Here is a 16,413-nt window from a genome sequence, read left to right as displayed (position 1 = left end):
TCACCAAGCACAGAAATGTTGTTGGTACAGCCTCAATAGTGCCATCTTAAAACAATTTTATATAATCAGGTCATTAATCCAAAACCAAATTAAACATTTTCTCGTCTATAATACTAGAAATAACTTCTCAATAATCTGCAGAGTAGATTATTTAAAGAATACTTCCTACTTTATCAACAAAAAAATGCATTTCTTTAGTAAACCAACTTGCATAATGCAAATTTAAAGACTTGTCTATTGATAGACATTTCTGAGGGGCACAAAAACCCTTTGTCTCTGAGAATACGGTGTTTAATCTCCTCGAGGTTAGAGGCAACACAGTTGGGTTCAGATGAGTAGCCTTTGAAATTGGTTGTCTGAGAAGAGCGGTTTTGTGTCGCAACTTTCTCGGACACTATAACAACAATAAGAGGTCCCAAATCTATGAAAACATTTCCTTCGTGGCCAAAACTGGGCAACCAGTCATCTTGCCGATTGTAGAAATTCCGAACTTTATCGTTCGTCAAATTATGGCGAATGGTACAAATACGTATCATTCCATATTTGACCAGTCTTTAACAAGGTACCTAACTTCCATACAAAGGGATCTGGAACTAGAGAACAAAAAACTCCATTCCTTTTAGTGATTTCGCAAATGCGTTTACAGTCGATCAACCGAAAAATTTCCAAATTTATAGACATACAGCTTGGACAAGTCATAGAACCATTTGTTGGTAGGAATCTGACTTTTCCACCTTAATTAACGGCTACAAATTTTCCCTTGTCCACCTTTGGTTCCGAATGTAGCAAAAAGCACACGTATTGTCTGAAAATATAGCCAAGGGGTTCCCTTCCACCAGTGGCTCCTGCTCCCGAAGAGCCTCGAACACTGCTGATAGCTCTCGGTAATTGTTATGAAGTAGTCCTGTGACAACTACTTCCCTGAAGGATCGAAAAGATCTAGAGTTGCTCTCTATCCTTCAAGTGAAGCATCTGCAAGGAGGGAAAGGTCTAGGATTTCTACTTCCGAGGAAACTACCGAGTCGACTGCCTGCCTGCGACAGTCCCATCATCTAAGTTGCAGTTGGTTCTTATTCCGAGGAATTGCAAGTGCGTCTAAATCAACTACACCGTTTCTAGGTAGATCAAGATGAAATTAGAAAATTCTCATCCTAAGTTTTTCTTATCCAACAGAAAAACAGGAAAAGAAACAAACTTTTAATCCCAAATATGGAATCTTCAGAGTTGGAACCAAACTTTTAATCGCAAATATAGAATCTTCAGAGTTGGAACCAAACTTTTACTCCCAAATATAGAATCTTCAGAGTTGGAACCAAACTTTTAATCCCAAATATAGAATCTTCAGAGTTGGAACCAAACTTTTACTCCCAAATATAGAATCTTCAGAGTTGGAACCAGAAGATACTCCTTCAAATAGACCAGGATCTAAAAACGTTACAGTAAACTTAGCAATCACAAAGCTGAACCTAAATACTTTTCAACATATGTCAAAAAATCCAATCATCCAAGAAATGTAAAAAAATGGTAAATTTGTGCAAGAAAACTGTCAAAAAATAGCCAATTATCCAAGAATGTAAAACAATTGGAAAATTGTCCAAAAAATTGATCAAAGGACAGCCAATCATCCAAAAAATCTTTAAAAAAAATTGCCAATCATACCAAAAAAAGCAAAAAAATGGCCAATACGCCAATAAATATGTAAAAAAGGGCCAATCATCTATCTCCTCAGTCAAAAATTAGCCAGTCACCTAAGTATGAAAGAACTCTTAGCCAACGATTCCTCAACCATTTTGAAAGGAGAGGCCATCATCCTGCTGAACACAAAGGTCTACTCGAGAATGAAACATTGGCAAATCTTTGGCTCATTGATAAAACGAAGATATTTCCATGAATCGCGAGGAATTGAAATGTGAAAATCTGCATCAATGAGTACTGAAAACACCCAATTTTTTCTCTATCACCCACAGAAGAGGGAATTTCAAAAGCAAACCTTGTGAGAACTGTAAACATTTTGAGGGCTGAGACATCTACAATTCGTTTTAACCCCCTCAATCTTTGGAGGTCTTGCTATAACCTGTTGCAAAATCCCAGATAAATTACATAATTTTGTTTCAAAATCTGTGCAAAAGTTGTATTGCTAGATAATTCTGAAATAGGGCTGGTTCCTTGGACAAAGGAGAATTGGAGCCTGGAGGGATCAGGTAGAAATTTTGACTACAGTTAGCAATCCAGGATTGGGATGAAGGCCATCCCAAACATAAGAGAAACTATTCCTCCTGCGGGGATTTGCAAGTATGGACAACAATACTGTTCGCTAATAAAATCTGGAGTCTGGTTGGAAACTCGTTTTGGAATGCCTATGATATACCTCGGATACAAGAGGATTTCCTCCGGATACAATTCCAAGACCTTCAAAGCTGACTTTAAAAGTTGGAGACTTGGATATCATAAGAAAGTGACTCGTAGTATCACCAAGTATTGGTACCCACTCCAGCCACTACTTTATCTTATTTACATACAAAATAAGACTCAAAATAAGGGAAAAATAGAAATAACAAGTATTTCTGCGCCTCACTGTCCCAAGCATAAAGACAATTATTTTTCTCTTAATCACCAAACATACAAAGGTTGTTGGTACGGCCTCAGTAGTCCTATCTTGAAACAATTTTATATAAACAGGTCATTAATCCAAAACCAAATTAAACATTTTCTCGTCTATATTACTAGAAATAACTTCTCAATAATCTGCAAAGTAGATTATTTAAAGAATACTTCCTACTTTATCAACGAAAAAATGCATTTCTTTAGTAAACCAACTTGCAAAATGCAAATTTAAAGACTTGTCTATTGATAGACATTTCTGAGGGGCACAAAAACCCTTTGTCTCTGAGAATACGGTGTTTAATCTCCTCAAGGTTAGAGGCAACTCAGTTGGGTTCAGATGAGTAGCCTTTGAAATTGGTTGTCTGAGAAGAGCGGTTTTGTGTCACAACTTTCTCGGACACTATAACAACAATAAGAGGTCCCAAATCTACGAAAACATTTCCTTCGTGGCCAAAACTGGGCAACCAGTCATCTTGCCGATTGTAGAAATTCCGAACTTTAACGTTCGTCAAATTATGGCCAATGGTGCAAATACGTATCGTTCCATATTTGACCAGTCTTTCAACAGGGTAACTAACTTTCATACAAAGGGATCTGGAAGTAGAGAACAAAAAACTCCATTCCTTTTAGTGATTTTACAAATGCGTCTACAGTCAATCGACCCCAAAAATTTCCAAATTTATAGACATACAGCTTGGACAAGTAATAGAACCCTTTGTTGGTAGGAATCTGACTTTTCCACCTTATCTAACCTGCTACAACTTTTCCCTCGTTCCCTTTTGGTTCCGAATGTAGCAAAATGCACATGTATTGTCTGAAAATATAGCCATGGGCTTCCCTTCGACCAGTGGCTCCTGCTCCCGAAGAGCCTCGAACACTGCTGATAGCTCTCGGTAATTGTTATGAAGTAGAGTCCTGTGACAACTAGTTCCCTGAAGGATTGAAAAGATCTAGAGTTGCTCTCTATCCTTCAAGTGAAGCATCTGCAAACAGGGAAAGGTCTAGGATTTCTACTTCCGAGGAAACTACTGGGTTGACTGCCTGCCTGCGATCGTCCCATCATCTAAGTTGCAGTTGGTTCTCAATCACAGGACACGCAACAGCGTCTAGATCGACTAATCCGTTCCTAAGTAGATCAAGATGAAATTAGAAAATACTCATCAAAAGTTTGTCTAAGGAAATCATGGTTCCTGGAAGTGTCACCCACACTTGAGTTGACAAACTTCAACCTTCAGAAATTTTTCACAGAGAAACTTAAAGATTGAATCCTCTTATTCAACTGAAAAACAGGAAAAGACACAAACTTTTAATCCCAAATATAGAATCTTCAGAGTTGGCACCAGAAGATACTCCTTCAAATCGACCAGGATCGATAAACGTTACAGTAAACTCGGCAACCACAAAGCTGAACCTGAATACTTTTCAACATATGTCAAAAATCCAATCATCGAAATGTAAAAAAATTTTTAAATTTGTCCAAGAAATCTGTTAAAAAATAGCCAATCATCCAAGAATGTAAACCAATTGAAAAATTGTCCAAAAAATTGATCAAAGGACAGCCAATCATCCAAGAAATCTTTCAAAAAAATTTGCCAATCATACCAAAAATGTAAAAAAAAAGGGCCAATACGCCAAAATATATGTAAAAAAAGGGCAAATCATCTATCTCCTCTGTCAAAAATTAGCCAGTCATCTAGGTATAAAAGCACTCTCGGCCAATGATTAATCAACCATTTTGAAAGGGAGAGGCCATCATCCCGGCGAACACAAAGGTCTACCCGAGAATGAAACATCGCACTCGAATTGGCAAATCTTTGGCTCATTGATAAAACGAAGATATTTCCATGAATTGCGAGGAATTGAAATTTGAAAATCTGCATCTATGAGTACTGTAAACACCCAATCTTTTCTCTTTATCACCCCCAGATGAGGGAATTTCAAAAGCAAACTTTGTGAGAACTGTAAACATTTTGAGGGCTGAGACATCTATAATTTGTTTTAACCCCCTCAATCTTTGGAGGTCTTGGTATAACCTGTTGCAAAATCCCAGATAAATTACATAATTTTGTTTCAAAATCTGTGCCAATGCTGTATTGCTAGATAATTCTGAAATAGGGCTGGTTCCTTGGACAAAGGAGAATTGGAGCCTGGAGGGATCAGGTAGACACTTTTTACTACAGCTAACAACCCAGGATTGGGATGAAGGCCATCCCAAATATTGAGAGAAACTATTCCTCCTGCACAGATTTGCAAGAATGGACAACAATACTGTTCTCTAATAAGATCTGGAGTCTGATTGGAAACTCTTCTGGAATGCCTACCCTGATGATATACCTCGGATACAAGAGGATTTCCTCCGGGTAAAATTCCAAGACCGTCAAAGCTGACTCCTAAAAGTTGGAGACTTGGATATCATAAGAAAGTGACTCGTAGTATCACCAAGTATTGGTACCCACTCGAGCAACTACTATGTCTTATTTACATACAAAATAAGACTCAATATAAGGAAAAAATAGAAATAAATATTTCTGCGCCTCACTGTCCCAAGCATAAAGACTATTTTTATCTCTTAATCACCAAGCACAGAAAGGTTGTTGGTACAGCCTCAATAGTGCCATCTTAAAACAATTTTATATAATCAGGTCATTAATCCAAAACCAAATTAAACATTTTCTCATCTATAATACTAGAAATAACTTCTCAATAATCTGCAGAGTAGATTATTTAAAGAATACTTCCTACTTTATCAACAAAAAAATGCAATTCTTTAGTAAACCAACTTGCAAAATGCAAATTTAAAGACTTGTCTATTGATAGACATTTCTGAGGGGCACAAAAACCCTTTGTCTCTGAGAATACGGTGTTTAATCTCCTCGAGGTTAGAGGCAACACAGTTGGGTTCAGATGAGTAGCCTTTGAAATTGGTTGTCTGAGAAGAGCGGTTTTGTGTCGCAACTTTCTCGGACAATATAACAACAATAAGAGGTCCCAAATCTATGAAAACATTTCCTTCGTGGCCAAAACTAGGCAACCAGTCATCTTGCCGATTGTAGAAATTCCGAACTTTATCGTTCGTCAAATTAAGGCGAATGGTGCAAATACGTATCATTCCATATTTGACCAGTCTTTCAACAGGGTACCTAACTTTCATACAAAGGGATCTGGAAGTAAAGAACAAAAAACTCCATTCCTTTAAGTGATTTTGCAAATGCGTCTACAGTCGGTAGACCGAAAAATTTCTAAATTTAGACAGAGCTTGAACAAGTAATAGAACCATTTGTTGGTAGAAATTCGACTTTTCCACCTAAACTAACCTGATAACAATTTTCCCTTGTCCCCCTTTGGTTCCGAATGCAGCACAATGCACACGTATTGTCTGAAAATATAGCCACGGGGTTCCCTTCCACCAGTGGCTCCTGCTCCCGAAGAGCCTCGAACATTATAGCTCTCGGTAATTGTTATGAAGTAGAGTCCTGTGACAACTAGTTCCCTGAAGGATCGAAAAGATCTAGAGTTGCTCTCTATCCTTCAAGTGAAGCATCTGCAAATAGGGGAAGATCTAGGATTTCTACTTCCGAGGAAACTACTGGGTTGAGTGCCTGCGATCGTCCCATTAACTAACTTGCAGTTGGTTCTTATTCAGAGGAATTGCAAGAGCGTCTAAATCAACTACACCCTTTCTAGGTAGATCGAGATGAAATTAGAAAATTCTCATCCTAAGTTTTTCTAAGGAAATCATGGTTCCTGGAAGTGTCACCCACACTTGAGTTGACAAACTTCAACCTTCAGAAATTTTTCAGAGAAACTAAAAGATTGAATCCTCTTATTCAACAAAAAAAAAAACAGGAAAAGAAACAAACTTTTAATCCCAAATGTAGAATCTTCAGAGTTGGAACCAGAAGATACTCCTTCAAATAGACCAGGATCCATAAACGTTACAGTAAACTTAGCAATCACAAAGCTGAACCTAAATACTTTTCAACATATGTAAAAAAATCCAATCATCCAAGAAATGTAAAACAAAATGGTAAATTTGTCCAAGAAATCTGTCAAAAAATAGCCAATTACTCAAGAATGTAAAACAATTGGAAAATTGTCCAAAATAATTGATCAAAGGACGGCCAATCATCCAAGAAATCTCTCCAAAAAATTGCCAATCATACCAAAAAAAAAAAAAAAAAAAAAAAAAAAAAAAAAAAAAAAAAAAAAAAAAAAAAAAAAAAAAAGGCCAATACGCCAAAAAATATGTAAAAAAGGGCCAATCGTCTATCTCCTCGGTCAAAAATTAGCATCACCTAGGTATGAAAGAACTCTTAGCCAACGATTCCTCAACTATTTTGAAAGAGAGGCCGTCATCCTGGTGAACACAAAGGTCTACCCGAGAATGAAACATTGCAATTAAATTGGCAAATCTTTGGCTCATTGATAAAACGAATATATTTCCATGAATTGCGAGGAATTGAAATGTGAAAATCTGCATCTATGAGTACTGAAAACACCCAATTTTTTCTCTTTATCACCCCCAGAAGAGGGAATTTCAAAAGCAAACTTTGTGAGAACTGTAATCATTTTGAGGGCCGAGACATCTACAATTCGTTTTTAACCCCCTCAATCTTTGGAGGTCTTGGTATAACCTGTTGCAAAATCCCAGATAAATTACATAATTTTGTTTCAAAATCTGTGCCAATGCTGTATTGCTAGATAATTCTGAAATAGGGCTGGTTCCTTGGACAAAGGAGAATTGGAGCCTGGAGGGATCAGGTAGACTTTTCTGACTTTAGCCAGCAATCCAGGATTGGGATGAAGGCCATCCCAACATTGCATTGAGAGAAACTATTCCTCCTGCGGGGATTTGCAAGGAAGGACAATACTGTTCTCTAATAAGATCTGGAGTCTGGTTGGAAACTCGTTCTGGAATACCTATGAGTGGAATCCTGATGACATAACTCAGATACAAGAGGATTTCCTTTGGGTACAATTCCAAGGGGATGGTGATGAATGCAAGAGTTGATGGGAGAAGTACAAGAGGAAGGCCAAGGTTTGGGTGGATGGATGGATTGAAGGAAGCTCTGGGTGATAAGAGGATAGATGTGACAGAGGCAAGAGAGCGTGCTAGAAATAGGAATGAAGGGCGAGCGATTGTGACGCAGTTCCGGTAGGCCTTGCTGCTTCCTCCAGTGCCTTGGATGACCACGGAGGTAGCAGCAGTAAGGGATTCAGCATTATGAAGCTTCATCTGTACTGGATAATGTGGGAGGGTGGGCTGTGCCACCCTAGCAGTACCAGCCGAACTCGGGCGAGTCCCTTGTCAGCCTGGGAGGAACAGAGAGGAGACGTCCCCTTTTTTGTTTCATTTGTTTGATGTCGGCTACCCTCCCCACAATTGGCGGAAGTGCCTTGGTATATGTATGTACAATTCCAAGAACGTCAAAGCAGACTTTAAAGGTCGGAGACTTGGTTATCATTAGAAAGTGACTCGTAGTATCACCAATTATTGGTACCCACTCGAGCAACTACTATATCTTATTTACATACAAAATAAGACTCAAAATAAGGGAAAAATAGAAATATCAACAAATATTTCTGCACCTCACTGTCCCAAGCATAAAGACAATTACTTTTACCTCTTAATCACCAAACATACAAAGGGTGTTGGTACAGTCTCGGAAGTCCTATCTTAAAACAATTCTATATAAACAGGTCAGATAATCCAAAACCAAATTAAAATTTTCTCTTTCTATAATACTAAAAATAACTCCTACTTCATAACCAGAAAAGTAGAGTATTTCATTTCATTTCAAGAAAACTTAGAAGTAACTCTTCCTTGAGCATCTGCAAAGTAGAGTATTTCAAGAACACTTAGAAGTAACTACTACTTAAGCATCTGCAAAGGAGTATTTCAAGATAACTTAGAAGTAACTACAACTTAAGCATCTGCAAAGTAGAGTATTTCAAGAAAACTTAGAAGTAACTCTTACTTGAGCATCTGCAAAGTAGAGTATTTCAAGAAAACTTAGAAGTAACCCATACTTAAGCATCTGAAAAGAGTATTTCAAGAAAACTTTCTACTTCATCAACCAAAAACAGCATTTGTTTAGTAAGCCAACTTCCAAAACAAAAATTTAGACTTCTATTGGCATAAATAATTGGCTCAAGGACGGAGATCAAATCAATCTAGAACAAGCTTTGGTATACGATTGTCTTAAATAAGTCGGAAAGTCTTTATGGTATAGCAATCCTCAATGCTAATGAGAATTAAAAGTATCAATATACCTTTGCACTTGAGATAGCAAGATATTTCAACATTCTAGGGTAGGGGTGTAAGAATACTGCCACCGTACATCCTGTGTGTCATAGAAAGCGACTGAAAGAACAGTTGCTACCCTTTGTTTTGTAGCAAAAGGTTTGGGCCACTGCCAATGAATGTGAGAACTGCTGCCTTTCAGTTGGACTATTTAGTTATAGGTTAGACTGCCAATAACTGTGTTTGATGACTGCAACGGCACGCAATCGTAAAAACCTCTGCCAAATTATAAGGTGCATCAGACCACCAATGCCTTCACGTTGGGATAACAGTAAGAAAGATAGTAATTTATCAATTCTATCCAAAACAAAAAGGCAGAATCAAGTGTATAAATCTTAGAAATAGCAGTCTCCGAAGTCTTGGAAGGAGAAGCAGCATCAGAATTTGTTATTTGAATATTTTTTCCTAAAAGGTTATGTAAGAAACATACCACCTCATATTCTGTTCCGGACTATTTTCTTCTTTTTTTATTTACCTGTTCAGAAAGATGACCAGAAACAGTACTTTAAACTGGTCTTCTTGTTTGTTTACAGCATTGCACAGGAAATGCTGTGAATTTATTTTAAAGACTCATTTCATCTGTTAAGATACTAGACATAAAATTACCCAATTAGAATTAACACTGATGAACTAGTGGCTGAGCTTGCAAGCAACTGATGCGTACAAAAACAAGATACATTTGCTGCTAAAGGAATCGTACGAAAAGCCAACACAGCTAGGCAGGAAATATGAGGTTGCTTAAAAGCATTTACTTAAGCAAGTGGAGGGATATTAGGATCTCGGTCTTCTGCCTCACAATCCAATTGTCTAAAAGAGCAGCTAGGATTGCAGAAAGACAAGAATCTTGCATCAGAAAGGTCAAAACTAACTAATGAATCAGAGACTCGGCGAGAGGATCTCAAATCTGCAATGTGCTATACACCATCAGAACCCTTACTACATAGAACACTAGAACATCCACATCTGACTTTAGAAGTCAGGTTAGGGTCTGAAACAGAACAGGTTACTTCAGAATTATTGCCTTTAATTTTAGACTTGCTGGATTTCGGAGCTTTTATGAAAGAAAATAAAATTAAGAGCTGTGAAGTTCATCACTAACAAGATAATTATTATTATTATTATTACTATCCAAGCTACAACCCTAGTTGGAAAAGCAAGATGCTATAAGCCCAGGGGCTCCAACAGGGACAAATAGCCCAGTGAGAAAAGGAAATAAGGAAATAAATAAATGAAGAGAACAAATTAACAATAAATCATTCTAAAAAAAAGTAACTACGTCAAAACAGACATGTCACATATAAACTATTAACAACATCAAAAACAAATATGTCATATATAAACTATAAAAAGACTCATGTCTGCCTGGTCAACAAAAAAGTATTTGCTCCAACTTTGAACTTTTGAAGTTCTACTGATTCAACTACTAGATTAGGAAGATCATTCCACAACTTGGTAACAGCTGGAATAAAACTTCTACAGTACTGCGTAGTATTGAGCCTCATGATGGAGAAGGCCTGGCTATTAGAATTTACTGCCTGCCTAGTATTAGGAACAGGATAGAATTTTGTCCAGGGAGATCTGAATGTAAAGGATGGTCAGAGTTATGAAAAATCTTATGCAACATACATAATGAACTAATTGAACGACGGTGGCAGAGATTAATATCTAGATCAGGAATAAGAAATTTAATAGACCGTAAGTTTCTGTCCAACAAATAAAGATGAGAATCAGCAGCTGAAGACCAGACAGGAGAACATTACTCAAAACAAGGTAGAATGAAAGAATTAACACACTTCTTCAGAATAGATTGATCACCGAAAATCTTGAAAGACTTTCTCAATAAGCCAATTTTTTGTGCAACTGAAGAAGACACAGACCTTATATGTTCAGGATTTGAGCTGGATTTCCCCCTGAACTAAAAGCAAGTTTCCTTTTCTGCCTTTAAATTTCAATTTGGTCAGCAACTATAGAAACATACTTTTCCACAAGAGGCCTTGACAATCATCACAAGGACTATTCAAATCGCAGTACTGTCCATGACGGAAAGCAAAAGAGTATGCGGATCATGATCACCCAGAAACTATTCCCTGAATAATTTATGCTGTAGTATTAAACCCAGATTAAGACATCTCTAAACAGAGCTAAATCAGCCATGTCCGATTATTACAGGCCCCCTAAATTCTTTATAGTGGCCAGCATCCCCATATCTGATGAGAAACGCTAGAAAAAAATTAAAAGACGAAACAAATTAATGACCCACTGGCACCCATTCCATTATCATCAGGAAGCAAAGCGAAGACTGAAATCCCACAAAAACTTAGCAACAGTGGATGGGCCATAACCAAACCGGGCAGCTGCTCACAGGCTACAAAAGTCGGGAAAGTGATCGACGGCCATCCAGTGCGGAATAACCCTCACCAGGAAGGACTGGGTAACTTAGAGCAAGGGTGGAACTGTGCAAACCTAGAGATATCCACCACACATGGGAATTACCATCAACCCTGAATGTCCATGTGGGGCAACACTATAAACAATGGAACACATCCAATGAGGGCGCCCACTGGGCCCTCATTGCTTGGATCAAGAGCTCAAGGGAAGCAATTGAAATGACCTCCTGAGAGTTTTTGTCATTGGCACGATAATATGCATCCATATTATTATTATTATTATTAAACGATAAGCTACAACCCTAGTTGGAAAAGCAGGATGCTATAAGCCCAGGGGCCCCAACAGGGAAAATATCTCAGTGAGGAAAGGAAATAAGGAAAAATAAAATATTTTAAGACTAGTAACAACTTTAAAATGAATATTTCCTAAATAAACAATAAAAACTTCAACAAAACAAGAGAAAGAGAAACTAGATAGAACAGTGTGCCTGAGTGTACCCTCAAGCAAGAGAACTCTAACCCAAGACAGTGGAAGACCATGGTACAGAGGCTATGGCACTACCCAAGACAAGGTACTCCCCCCAATTTTGGGGGGTAGCCAACATCAAACAAATGAAACAGAAAAGGGGACCTCTCCTCTCTACGTTCCTCCCAGCCGGACAAGGGACTCGACCATGTTCGGCTGGTACTGCTAATAATATACGATAATCAAAACCCAAAATCTGAAATGGTAACTGAAAGACACTACTGTGTGGCTAGCACATCGGTTATTGCCATGAACCGCTCCAGTCTCATCGCTTTACTAAAAGAGTAAAGCCTATTGAAAGGAAAAAAATCAGGAAATTCTTTAAGTTTTAGGGGGTAAATGTCGACGAAACTAAGCTTCCAGAGAGAAGCAATTAGATCAGGAGAAGTTCATAACTTCTATTGACTAGCTAAAAATACCATAAACCAAGTTAACATTGAATACTTGGAATAAAAACAAAAAGCAATCATCTAAAAATACCATAAACCAAGTTAATATTGAATACTTGGAATAAAAACAAAAAGCAATCTTAAGTGTTCCATAAAATACAAATTACTAAATATCTGTTCAAAAATAATTTGTCAAATCAGTATAAATTTGACCAAATTACCAAATTCATTACAAATTCTTAGACTGAATTTAACAAAATTACTAAATTCTTGTTCAAAAGTTGTCTTTCCACAATCATAAGTGTTCCATAAAATACAAATTACTAAATATCTGTTCAAAAATAATTTGTCAAATCAAAGGGTAAATTTATCCAAATCACTTAATTCATTACAAATTCTTAGATTGAATTTAACCAAATTACTAAATTCTTATTCAAAAGTTGTCTTTTCACAATCAGATGCCCTTTTACTTAACTTACCAATTACATATATGATTTTACACATTACAACTGTTAGTATTTGAAATTATATTTCAGAACACATTATGAAAAGGGAGAAGAACAAATTCAATGAACTGATCCCATGAAGACCCATACTTTCATCCTCATCCTAACCAACTCCGGTTACACTTCAGATGCACAAAATGGTCATGACTACCCAGGAGTTGGAAAGGGCACAAGACAGACATCAATGGTGAGAAAACTGAACCCTATACGTCCTTTGAACTGATACTGGAGTTAAAACTACTTCAAGTTCACATACTTAATTAACCCTTTTACCCCCAGGCTCTTTGGAAATTTTCAACCCTTAACCCCCAAGGGGTTATTTTTTTCCCAGCACATTTTGCAGTATAATTTTTCTAAATTGCTCTAACAGCCTTAATTTTTGTCATAGAGAGGTTAGGTTGGTCTCCTTCTCTTGGAAAATGCCTGAATTTTCTCAAAAAAATATAAAAAATATGAAAAAAAATTTTATAGCATTTTTTTGCAAGGACGTACCGGTACGTCCATGGGGGTAAAGGGATGGCTTTTGTGAAACGTACCAGTACGTCCTTTGGGGGTAAAAGGGTTAAAACTACTTCAAGTTCACATAGTAATTAAGATGTTGTTTCAAAATTGTCAAAAGAAACAGCTTATAGTGTACGTGACAGAAGGAAAGTTGGCCAGGGTTACCAAGAACAATACTATTCACCTTTTAGCAACATCTTGACATTGATGATAGACATTGAGTAGTACTGCTGTATTTCTATAAAGTATTATTATTAATAATCAAGCTACAACCCTAGTTGGAAAAACAGGATGCTATAAGCCCAAGGGCACCAACAGGGAAAAATTCCCCAGTGAGGAAAGGAAATAAGGTAGTGAAACCATATTGAAGAGTAATGAATGATCAAAATAAAATATCTGAAGAACAGTAACAATATTAAAAAAGATCTTTCACATATAAACAATTAAAGAGACTCATGTCTGCCAGTTCAACATGAAAACATTAACAACATTAAAAGATATTTCATATTTAAGTTATGTCAGCCTGTTCAACGTGAAAATCCTTGTTGTAATTTGAACTTTAGATGTTCTTTTGATGCAACTCGATTAGGAAGATCATTCCGCACCTTGGTCAGCTGGAATGTCAAATCTCTTCATTTGATGGGATTACTTTATAACGTCGATCGAGGTCTATGAAGGTCTAATCTCTTCACAGTATATGGACGATATGGACGGATTACCTGTAATAAAACAGAAAAGTTATCAAAAGGGTCACTACTGTACCTTCATTTCCTCAACTATCAAGAGCTTAGTATAAATTCTTCATATGAAATAGTAAAAATACTTTATCATCAGTCTGATAAAACTTAAGTGGCTGCCTCTTTGATTGAATTAAATTAATATTCTGTCATAGTGACTAACAATTCAAGTAAATAGACCACAAAGTTTACACCCACCCATCTCCACTACAAAATCAACAAATTCTTTCCCAATGTTATCCCTACATTAACAAAGGCATCCTCTTCCACCAAACCTCTTCTCTCCATATTATCCTTCACCTTATCTCGCCATGTAATTCTCTGCCTCCCTTTCGACCTTCTCCCCTTAACAAGTTCTTCCCAAGCCCTACTCACTCCCTCGCCACCATCTATCCTTAACCCTTTTACCCCCAGGCTATTTGGAAATTTCCAACCCTTAACCCCCAAGGGGTTATTTTTTTCCCAGCACATTTTGCAGTATATTTTTTTTAAATTGCTCTAACAGCCTTAATTTTTGTCAGAGAGAGGTCAGGTTGGTCTCATTTTCTTGGAAAATGCCTGAATTTTCTCAAAAAAATTATCAAAAATATGAAAAAAGAAAAAATTTTATAGCATTTTTTTGCAAGGACGTACCGGTACGTCCATGGGGGTAAAGGGATGGCTTTTGTGAAACATACCAATACGTCCTTTGGGGGAATAAGGTTAACACATGGACATACCATTTCAGTCCTGACACAACATACTGTATATCACTCAATGATTTAAACAGATCGAAGAGTACAAAAATTGAAAGACAAAATAATACAACAGAACCATTGCAAACAAAATTGTTTGACATACTCATTGTTTACTTTAACTTCAAAATATCAAAGGGTAGTTTATCAAGATTATTATAGGAAAATATGATAGCAGATCATGAAATAGGTATTACTATTTTGTACATTAATCTTGTCTATTAAAATAACTGATTAGAATGGGGTTTTTCTCCTCATAAAAACCTAAGGTTGTCTTAGATGGGAAAGAAAAAGAGAATTTCTATGAAAAATTAGCAATAGTGTGCCCTTTTAAATGAACATTGTGATATTTTTTGTATCCATGTGAGAATACTGTATCTATTCAAATCAAAATCTTTCTACATACATTAATCAATTGCAAGTGTATAGGTTATCTCAACCTGCAACAGTATTTTTCATAATTTCATAATTTCAAATATATTTCTTTTTTTAGACAAGTAATAAAAACCTAAGATCTTGATTGATTCCTGTGGGAGAATTCTATCTGTTAATATTAGGGTTGGACTTACGATTTTTGTCCACATGGCCCAGCATTGAACAGAGAGGACCATTCTAAACAGGGGTGCAATGAGGCCAAAACACACACATTGCAATGCGAGGTAAAATTTCAAGGTAGGTCAGATAGCAAGATGGGGAGGAAAAGCAAGAAAAGAGGTTCAATATGAATAAAAATAAAGGGGTACAGTTATGGATAGAAGAGATAATTAAATTAATATCTACTGTACCTATATATTAACTCGGTATAAATGTCCACGAAGTACGGCAAAATGTGTATGGGGTCCTTCCTGTTACGACTGGCATTCTCAGGGGCTATAGGCTACGTCTGAAAGATAAATGAGAAAATGAAGAACACTGGAATAGTAGGAGTTAACTGAATGTGAAATATCTAGAATCTGGCTCTCTATACCTATGATTTTAAAAACAATAATAGAATATAATACAAAGATGGCAACTTTCAAAGCTTTTTGCATACATCCCTCGAGGAGTTTCTCAAATATAAACTACAAATATATTAATCTCATGTTTTAAGTGAATCTGTTTGTATTACAGGAAAACCTTTTACTCTCTTCCTCTCAAAACTCAAAAGATCTAACTCCACTCTTGAAGACTTTTATCTGTAATAGGCTGGTCTCCCTCATTTCCAACACTTAACCCTGATTACTATTTAGCGTTTAGGCCCAAACCTTTAGGAGAGAGCTGTTGGGCTAAACAAGAATATGAAGTTTCGATACCAAAATGATTTACATAGTTCTTAAGAATAAAACATCAAAATTTCCTCGTTTAAAACCTATGCTTCTTATAAATGACAAATTTCAAGTAATTTGTATTTTTCCTAATGATACAAAACTTGAGCTCTTTATTAGGGTATATACTTCCAGCGAGAAGACTAGCCATAAAACTTTTAACGAGGTGTAACTACCCCATCTCTAGTTAGCGGGGAGTAGGGGGTAGTACCGGCTACCCTGCTCTCACACACAGGCACCTGTGTTCTATTGTCACTTTTGATGGCAGGCAGGACTTACCAGAGGATAGGTGATGGCGGGCCAAATTTGCATGAAGGTTTGTATCATTAGAAAAATACAAATGACAATAAATTTGTCATTTGTTCCGACACTAAATACAAACCCTTTCGAGACTCACCCTTAACCCTCTTACCCCCCAGCT

The 16,413-nt window shown here is 36.8% G+C and overlaps 1 long non-coding RNA gene across 1 annotated transcript in view; it reads right to left on the bottom strand.

Annotated features, from left to right (window-relative positions):
* Positions 1-15,599, bottom strand: part of LOC137635240 (uncharacterized) — a 45,416-nt gene extending 29,817 nt beyond the window's left edge. The window contains exons 1-2 of the long non-coding RNA XR_011042624.1: positions 15,474-15,599; positions 13,823-13,936 (exon numbers count right to left, since the gene is read on the bottom strand). This is a non-coding gene — a long non-coding RNA (uncharacterized lncRNA). The remainder of the gene's footprint in view (positions 1-13,822; positions 13,937-15,473) is intronic.
* Between the last annotated feature and the right edge of the window lie 814 nt (positions 15,600-16,413).

This window comes from Palaemon carinicauda, unplaced genomic scaffold, assembly GCF_036898095.1.
Source record: "Palaemon carinicauda isolate YSFRI2023 unplaced genomic scaffold, ASM3689809v2 scaffold1056, whole genome shotgun sequence".
In the NCBI taxonomy this organism is placed as follows: Eukaryota; Metazoa; Arthropoda; class Malacostraca; order Decapoda; family Palaemonidae; genus Palaemon; species Palaemon carinicauda.
Note: the sequence above shows the minus strand (reverse complement) of the source record. Positions and strands in the feature narration are given on the sequence as shown.